This window comes from Rhipicephalus sanguineus, chromosome 6 (genome assembly GCF_013339695.2).
Source record: "Rhipicephalus sanguineus isolate Rsan-2018 chromosome 6, BIME_Rsan_1.4, whole genome shotgun sequence".
Classification (NCBI taxonomy): domain Eukaryota; kingdom Metazoa; phylum Arthropoda; class Arachnida; order Ixodida; family Ixodidae; genus Rhipicephalus; species Rhipicephalus sanguineus.
In genome coordinates, this window is record NC_051181.1 from 84,613,379 (window position 1) to 84,622,320 (window position 8,942).

The window sequence follows — 8,942 nt, forward strand, 5'->3', positions numbered from 1 at the left end:
TGAGGAAAAAAAGTCTTCGGCTGCGGCTGGTCTACGGCTTCTCGGTGCTGTGTACGAGGCGGCGATAAGAGTGAGGAAAACGGCACCGCACTCGGAGACGCACGCTGGAACCCGGGCAAGACAGGCACGCTCCTATACCGGAAAGATTTAGCATGTTCAAAAGGTCAGCGGGGTGCCTGGCCGACGCGTCGAGACGTTATTTATGGCTCCGTGCACTATGCAAGTATGGTTTTGGCTGCCAACCGATGCTGTTTGCGAAGTCCACTTGCCAGAAGATGCGTGCAGTCAACGGGGAAAGGACACATTGCACTCGGATCGATTCCTTCGATTCATCTGTACGGAGATATACATTTATTTTATTGATACGATGGCGCTCAAATAAAGCATTAGTCAAACTTACTCTACAGCTCTTGAATGCTTCCTAGCACTTTAATGGTTCGAACATACAAAATACAGTGCTCAAAATCACAGTTCCCTCAGTAACACCGTAACGCAAAACCATAGGCGTGCGCAGGGTTTCCCATTATGGGGGGGGGGGGCAAAGGTTCATCGCAGCGCCCCCCCCCCACCCTACTAAGTCAATGTATGGGGAAGATTTTGCGCCCCCCCCTCCTTGGTGACTAGAAGGGTCAATGTACAGGTCGGATTTCGCGCCCCCCCTCTTAGATGATTAAGGGGGGCGGCCGCCCCCCTGCCCCCCCCCTCCCCTGTGCGCACGCCTATGCGCAAAACATACGTAGTACATGCAGCATTAATACAATATGCAAGTGAAATATAGCACGAGTACACCGCAAAAGAGATTTGAATAACACAAAGGATGATGTCACATAACAAAAAAACTCCTGTCATCCTAATGACGACGTGCATAGCGAAGCAACGCACTGATTTCATTGTGGCAACCGTTGCACATTTTGAGAACGAGAATGAAAGAGAGATAGCAGCTCTGTTTCAGAATACAGGTATTGTTTTGCCTGTGCAGATGGCACTGACCTGTTAGACTGTGCATAGAGAGGGTGGAAAGGGCTAAAGGATTCCCGAGGAGGGTGAGAAACAGGAAAATAAGAGTGACTAACGAGCGAGTAACTTGATAAGGATATTTACATGTGAGATTATAGGTGAGTCCTGGCTCTCACACGTCATGCAGAAAACGTTCGTTGATGTCTTTTGTGGAAGACGTATTAAAGGGTTTTCAAATAAGGGCCCCGAAAGTTTGGGGCCCCAAACCAGGATGTGCAGGCTGGCTTTGGGTCACGCATGAGCCACGTGTTTTAGAATTCGGTCTCACGCTTAATGTTCGCGCGTTGGGCCTGCAGCGCCACAGCGGCCAGAAAGGCAAGATATGATGGATAATAGTTAAAAGCTGTTACAGGAATTTGCCTTCGGTACACGTGTTCTTTAACATTGTTATTTGAAAGGTGTAATAGTAAAGCATTCACTGGTAATCACCATCGATTCTGTGGGTCCGCATTAGGTTCCGTCATCAGCCAAGGCAATCCAACTTCGAGTCACCACACGCGTTAAAGCCTACGAACTCTCAAATCGACAACCGATTTTGAAGAAACATGGGCTGTTTTTCGGCCGATCTTTGCTGAATGCGTGACATGGGAAAACCCGATAGCCTATACCAGCATTATTATTCATAACGTCATCAGTTGTTCGAAAATCGGGCCAGTTTGACATTGGCCGAGAGCCGTCGCGTCAATGGGCGCCGCCATGTTTGTGACGCATAGCTTTTGGGGCATCCGCGCTGAATTCGAAAAGTAGTGGGCCCGGCGCGAAACCCAAACGCTGCTCATGTTTTGTCTCTCGCGCATGCGCAGTGGCTCCGACGCCATTTATTTGAGGCAGGGTTCCCTCTTATCGGACAACCCTGCGCGTGCCTGCCTGTGTCGCAATTGCCTTGTCGGGATCCTTTCAAGAGTCCCACGAGACAGATTTATCTTTAAATATTATTGCCATTCTCTGTCAATAAAGGCGCGAAACTACACGGCAGACACGAGCGGTTGTCTGTTTGGTTGGATGGTGAAGCATGTGTTATTGAAGCCCATACATTTTGACTCACGCCAGCCGCTAAATTCTCCATGGCCAACATGTATCGAAACTTCGTTTTCGGCGCGGTTAGAGACCTTCCGACGGTCACGCCACCTATCATCAGTAGACTTCACTGCGTAACATCTCAATTTCGTTTTCTTCCTAACTCAGGAAAAAACAAATGTCAATAAATGAACGAAAATCTCGCCCGGCTCAGAATACGCAGTATTTTAAATAAAGAGTCATTTTCCTTTTCGGTTCTATATGAGCTATTGAAACACTTTTGTAGGCGTATATACATGAGCACTTTCTCTTGTCGCTGGCAGGTGTCGCTTCTGAACATCCCTCCATCCATCCATCTCCTCTACCTCCTTCGTAGTTATGCACAAGCATGTCTCAAGTTTGAAATGGAGATTCTGAGCTAGTACGACCGGTAAAATGGTAAAAGCTTAGCAGGGTAAGCGGTTGCGGGGTTCATAATCTTGAGGTCGATCTTTGCTGTCGCCATCGGAACTCGCGGATTATTGCAGAAAAGCTGCCTTACATGACATTTGAATCGGCGCTGGAGGACTATATGACTGTATGAAACGACTATAGAACGCACCATATAGCTATATACCTGCGTGCTGTGTTTCTTACCTTCGATAATGGCCGCCGGTTTTCACTTGTACACTTTATTTTTTGTACTCTAGCGTCAACAGAACGGGCCACCAGAAATTGAGACCCAACACGATGAGAGCGCCAGAAAATAATAATAATGAACAACACGGCGAAGTGTTCCGACTGACGTTTTGCTCGCATGCATTGTTTCTCTTCCCACGCAGAACCTTCAAAGAATGAAACTACATAAATGCATATAGACTGTGCACACACTGACGCCAATATGGGTTTTTGCGTCATTCCTTAATTTTATTCCAGGAAGTTTAAACGCATTTGATTAAATCATGATTGAGAGCATAAGAACGACACGGGTGGGTTGAAAACTTGTCTTCTTAGCACTAATTGCGTCTGCATAGCTGTTGCGTAGAATGATTTAAATCGTGCCTGCTACGTAACATGTGTTTGGCTTCGAGGTGTACCTTCAATTGCTGATTTAAGGAGTGTGAACATGCTTACCTATTCACACCGTAATTTAGATGCTGCCATATACGATCAATTCTTTGTTTATAATTTTATCCAGCACTGGAACTCGAGTCCCTGCTTCTCAGTATAGGGCTGATATATTGTAGGCATGCGACTACGCCATACGAGTAATGCATTCGCTCTTTTAATGTACTCCTTGTAAGATTAATTTATTTTTATGTTTTCACAGTCGACGCTCTAGCTCTGCGTCTCAACGCTAGCACAGCGCTTACGCCCCGTACTGCTTTCAGAATAGCACTCCTGCTACAGAAATCTCAGATTATGTCTCAGAAGCTTGCTACTGGATTAACGTATGTGCGAAAAAGCTTGAAACAGTTTCAGAGCAATGCATTGTTAATGTCACAAGCTTCAGTGCTGTCGATATAACAGATATCTCTATTATGCATAGTGGACGCCGTGGAGCGGCGTTCCTAAGTACCTTCACCAAGAGACAGACTTTGGTCGTTGTGAGCAGAATTATTTCTCTAATTATTATTAAAACTCAGTAACGCTATCTGTCAGGATCAACGGCGATCGCCCAAGAGCATATTCAGTGTTGAGCAGGTAAGTGTACGTACGTATTTGTCCTGCGCGCTGTGTTTCACTGCAGCGCACACCTCTCCTTCGTGGCGCCATCCCGTGGGTAGAGAAAGAACCTTATAGACATTGACATATGTCCTTCAAAGGCCCTTCAGTGAGTGCGGTCACTCCGGGGCGAAAGATAGAGCTCCTCGATGACAAACGCTGGTCGATAACACTCGGAATGTCTGCGACTACGATTAGCTTCACCGCACCTAGCCACTACACGCAGAAAGGCCTGGAGATAGCCCTTCGAGCAACCTAGCAGGATGATCCAGCTTATAATGACACCAACATCCCACGGACTGCCCTTGCTGTTGAAATGCAAGGCGAAAGCTGTTCGTTATTCTTATTTGCTACTATCGCGGGAATTTTCGTCCCACTACGAACTAACATAAAATCGCTTTTGGTTGTTTCTACGAGAACTACAAATGGCAACCAGATGGATTAGCCCCGTTCGAACGTCCGCTGCTTTAGTTCTCGCCTCTCTACCTGTTCATTTTCACTTTTGATCTGGTCCCATCATACTCTATTAAAACACATTTTTTTTTCCGGGCATATAAAGTTAATACTGTTTCATACTGATTGTTCAAAAAGTCGTATGCTTCTTACTAACGGCCATTCTTATATAGCTATCCGGTAACGCAGACGAGAGCAAAACGTCCGCAACCAGTAAACTCTATAGAAACCACTCTTAAAACACTGCAAAGTATACTATCACATGTGTCCGTCGGGAACAACAACATGGTATGCCCCTTTAAATTCTACCACGTATGCAATTGAGAGACGCGGCCTGGTGGCTTGAATTGGCCGGGACGACGAAATCCGTAAAACACTGTTAGCAACCTTGCATATAGCACGCTTTCCTTTGACGGCACACCCATTCACTTAACAATACGTCTCTCATCAACACCACACTAAAAAAAAAAGAACACTCCCGCCTGCGTAGTTTCTGGGCAGTATAGAGCGACGTCCCTGCGGGCAAATTTCTCATTTTTTATCCATGAGCTTCCGCCTGTCCGACTTGATTCCGACATCCAATTCCTCAGCGTAGTGGTCTACAAACTCTTTCATATGTCCCGGTTCGACGTTCTTGCTGATTTGGTAGAAGATGAACCAGTCGGCAGTGCCGATCTTCTCCACGATTTCTCGAAGGTTCTCCGATTGGACGTTGCGGTTTCGGCTGTACATGATGTTAAAGCGTAGGGCGCTGGACACGATGGTGACCATTCTGTAGATGAGAAAGAGGCCCGTGATGATGGACAGGATTATGAACCAGAACCAGAGGAACACGTAGATCTTCTCGTTGATGATGTTGATCGGGAGGACGCAGACGGCGTCGTGCTTCTGCAGGTCTCCGGAGGTACCGAACATGTGGAAGGTACACTTGGTCATTCGCGGGAATACCTTGATCATCGGGTCGTAGCGGGCCTCCCAGTGCCACTCGGTGAATTCGATGACGCGCGCTCCGTAGGTGGAGAACTCTCCGCCTAGGAACTTGTCCATGACGAAGATCTGAGCCACGACGTTAACGAAGTAGAGCATTTCGGTGAACACGAACCCAAAGAAGTAGCCTCCGTGGAAGCCACGGTTGGTAACCAGGTAGTCGACGACCATGCTTCGGGCTTTCTCCAGGGTTGCTTTGTCTTGCATGGGAGACGACAGCTGCTCCGTGAGGCTCTGAATACGACGGCCCTCGATGGTCTTCCAGAGGTAGCGAGGCACATAGAAGAACAGTGCTTGCAGCATGAGCACGAAGCAGACCCACTGGTAGTAGCCGTGGTATACTTTGGGATCGCCTTCGGTGTGAGGGGCCACTCCTGATGAGGGCACATCGTCGCCCAGTTTTCCGTGCCACGCCGTGTGCACACTGAGGTTTTGTGTATCCAGCAGTAGGTGTCTAACAGTTCCCAGGCACCGAGTCTTTGCTGATGCAGTCGATCGGATCGCCCACGTATTGCTTGCCGGTAAACGAGTATGCTGAACGGCCAGCAGCACACCCACGGACGCCTTGTTGGTGAAGGCGACACATGAGGTTGTCGGTGATGACCATACTTGGTGGTGAAGTAAGTAGACTTGAGCGAGCCGAGCAGATCCATGGCGTCAGCCTCCGAGCCCCGCCGGCGAGGGAAAGGCACTGAGGTCCAGGTGCCCGCTACGCTGTTAACGCTATCTTGTACCAGAGTCGACGACATAATCCTTATCGCCAGAACGGGCAGGGCGCTGTTTAGCTGTTGTACGACAGATAGCGCGACGAGCGCGACAACCTCATTGAGTTTCTAATCTTTGTGCGCAGCCCAGGAAGGCCATGTAGCGTTGCCAGGAACGTCGGCAAACCTGATATATCAACCTGATATATCATCGGCAACGCTGACTGATACCTTGCGGCAGCCGTAGGGACAACGCCCAAACGATGAAAGCAGCAATCGATGAAAGCCCACGTGATCATTTTCCAGTAGGAAAGAAGTTTGCAGAATAACATAATGAACGTGTCCCTGAGAGAAGCAATAAAAAAAAGAAACAAAAGGCAGGAAATTCCTCGAAAGTTAACCAAACAGCCCTCCATTTGCAGACCTTGCATGGGTAAATGGGGTGAGGGATTGGGAGAAATAGAAATAGAAAGAGGAAAAAGCACAAACAGACCGAGAGTTCAGCTGGACAGCAGAGAGAGAGAGAGAGCGCACTGTAATGCGGAATGGTAGGGAGGTTAATTAATAATTATCCGGCATGCTACCCGGCACTGGGGAAGGGGTAAGGGGAGACAGGAAAGTAAGGAAGGCACTCACGGTTGATATATCAGGCATATCTGGACAGTGTAATAGACACTAGTGTATATATATGCGGCATCGCAGGTCCGTTTATTTGTGAAAACTCATATAGATCGCGTAACCCTCTCGGTTGATGGTGAGAGTGGCTATGCATTCAAGACCTTCGTCCCTAAAGACAAGACCCTCTGGATAGATGAGAGAGCTCCGGAGAGGAGGAGGAGGAGGAAAGAAAGAAAGAAAGGCGAGGTAGGAAGGTCAACCAGGCGCACGTCCGGCTTGCTATCCAACGCTGGGAGAAGGGGATTAAGGGATTCAAGATATAAAGGTGGGCAGAAGTGGTGAGGATACGGAAACTTCGCGTGAGCTTAACCTGCGTCCCCTGCACGTCGAAAAAAGATTGACTCTTAACAAAAGGCAGAGTACAGCAGGCTACACTAGGCACCATGACCCGTCTACTACTGTCATTTAGTAATTAGGTCGGGCATGTGTCAACCTCGACAGTCTGCGAGATTTCACCTATGATCCTTTTCCTATCGCCAATGAAACTGGCTCATTTTCTGCCACTGCTCGGAAGCTGGCGCCAAATCATATATACCAATTCATAACGTGGTTATACTCATTAGGCCATTTTATAACGTGATCATTACCGGATGGTCGTGTTAAATCACATGTGACGTAACGCTCCGCAATTTGAAGCATGCAGAAAATCGCGGTATGAATTTCTGTTTTTCGTTCTGCCTGTCACCTTCCAGCGCAGATGTCCAGACGCGCCTTCGGTGATAACAGTACTTTTATTTTTTTCAGCAGAGCAACGTAGTGCCCAAAACCCTCACTTAGGACTAATGTTGCCCTCACTTTTATGGTCACGCGCAATGCTTAATAGTAGGTTACATCATTCCGCGTGGCCACCCCGCGCTATGTAAACATCTTCTGCGCCGTTTTCCTTTCAGACCCAAAAGGAAGGTTGTTACAACCACTTACGTTACATCGATATGTCGCGGAGGGCCACTACGCCTAATGTGGCGTGGCTCTTCGGCGGCCGGCGCCGCAAGGTCGGCGCGAGGCGAATACTGACTCGCATCTGCCGCACGCCACTTTATATCCCTCTTGCAGAGAGCTCTCGCATGGCACCGTCACGCAATGCATAGCAGCGCATGCACTCTCCGAGAAGGCGTTCGCCCTGGGGGACGCCTGACCGCCACGGGAACTTCGGGTCTATCGGTGGTCGACGTTTTCGTGTTTGTTTGATCGCGTAGCGGAGGGGAACGCTTCACGCAATGTTACGCGTTTTGTTTGGCCTTCCTCAATAACGAAACGAACAGACACGCAGTTTGTGCCTCCTATATAGGCTTGTCCGGTGCAATCTTCGCGCGCCGCCATGTTGCACGGCGCCTCTTCGCCGAGTCCTCGGGCGTCTCACTCATTGTTCGCCGTAAGATGCTACGCGGTGCTCTTGCTGTTGAGTGTCTGTTTGCTTGCTTGCATGCGGTGTAATCGAGCAGGCAACAAGTTGTTTTGGTGAGTGTGAGTGCGTGTGTGTGTGGAGGGGGGGGGGGCTTTGTGCGAGCGTCAGGTTTCTGTCGGCGCACCTACGGTGGCGGTGACCTCCGTGATGCTTGGAGGAAACATGAAGAGAGAGGAGAGGGACCGGAGGTGGGCGACCGCAGCCAATTTTGCAACGCGCCGTCGACGCTTCCTGGGTGGCTTCTCTCTTGGAGGCCCTGCCGTGTATTGGGCCGGTACACGACGCCGTATGAAGGGAGGCTGAGAATGCGTGTGCGTGGGTGTGTTCGAGAGACAAGAGAGAGCCAAGAAAATATGTCGCGTGCTGTGAAGAACGCCTTCCTCCTTCCCTTTCGTCTCTCCTTAATAGCTATGTTTTCCTGTTCGCGCGAAGAACTTTACACTATATTAAATAAGATGCCTTAAGTTTATTTGCAAAAACATTCATACTGCTGCTACTGGTAGTCCTTGGTGTTTGATTTGTTTTCTTATCTTTGTTTTTCAGTCGAAGCTCTACCACTACCTCCCAGCTGAACGTTAGGTTTGTAGACTCGTGAAGTTGCTCTTCGGCAGCTTTTATCTACAACCCCTCCACCGGTCTTGTAGGATGGAAAAAGATTGAATAGAATTGAGTTAACTACAACGCTTGTAAGCTCGGTTGTGGTGGCAGCACCTACCGCGTGCACGCTTTCCTCTTCCAGACACGCTACAACGATATATACCGCGGTGCGGTCTCAACTGTATACAACGGACTCGACGGCTCGTCCTGCGTTGCGCTCTGTCCACGGTGCCTGCGAACGCTACGGCATCAGCAGCAGCAGCATCAGCAGCCGCACTACATACTAGAGCTCGTATTGCCCGCGCAGCGCCCTGCATCGATACTGTAAACGCTGCCCCGGCGGAGCGGCGGCCGCGAGAGACGCAACAACGAACCGCGGG

General features: G+C 49.1%; 1 pseudogene; it reads right to left on the reverse strand.

The window, feature by feature from the left end:
* Positions 1-4,656: 4,656 nt before the first annotated feature.
* On the reverse strand, positions 4,657-5,831 carry LOC119395963 (innexin inx2-like; annotated as a pseudogene).
* Between the last annotated feature and the right edge of the window lie 3,111 nt (positions 5,832-8,942).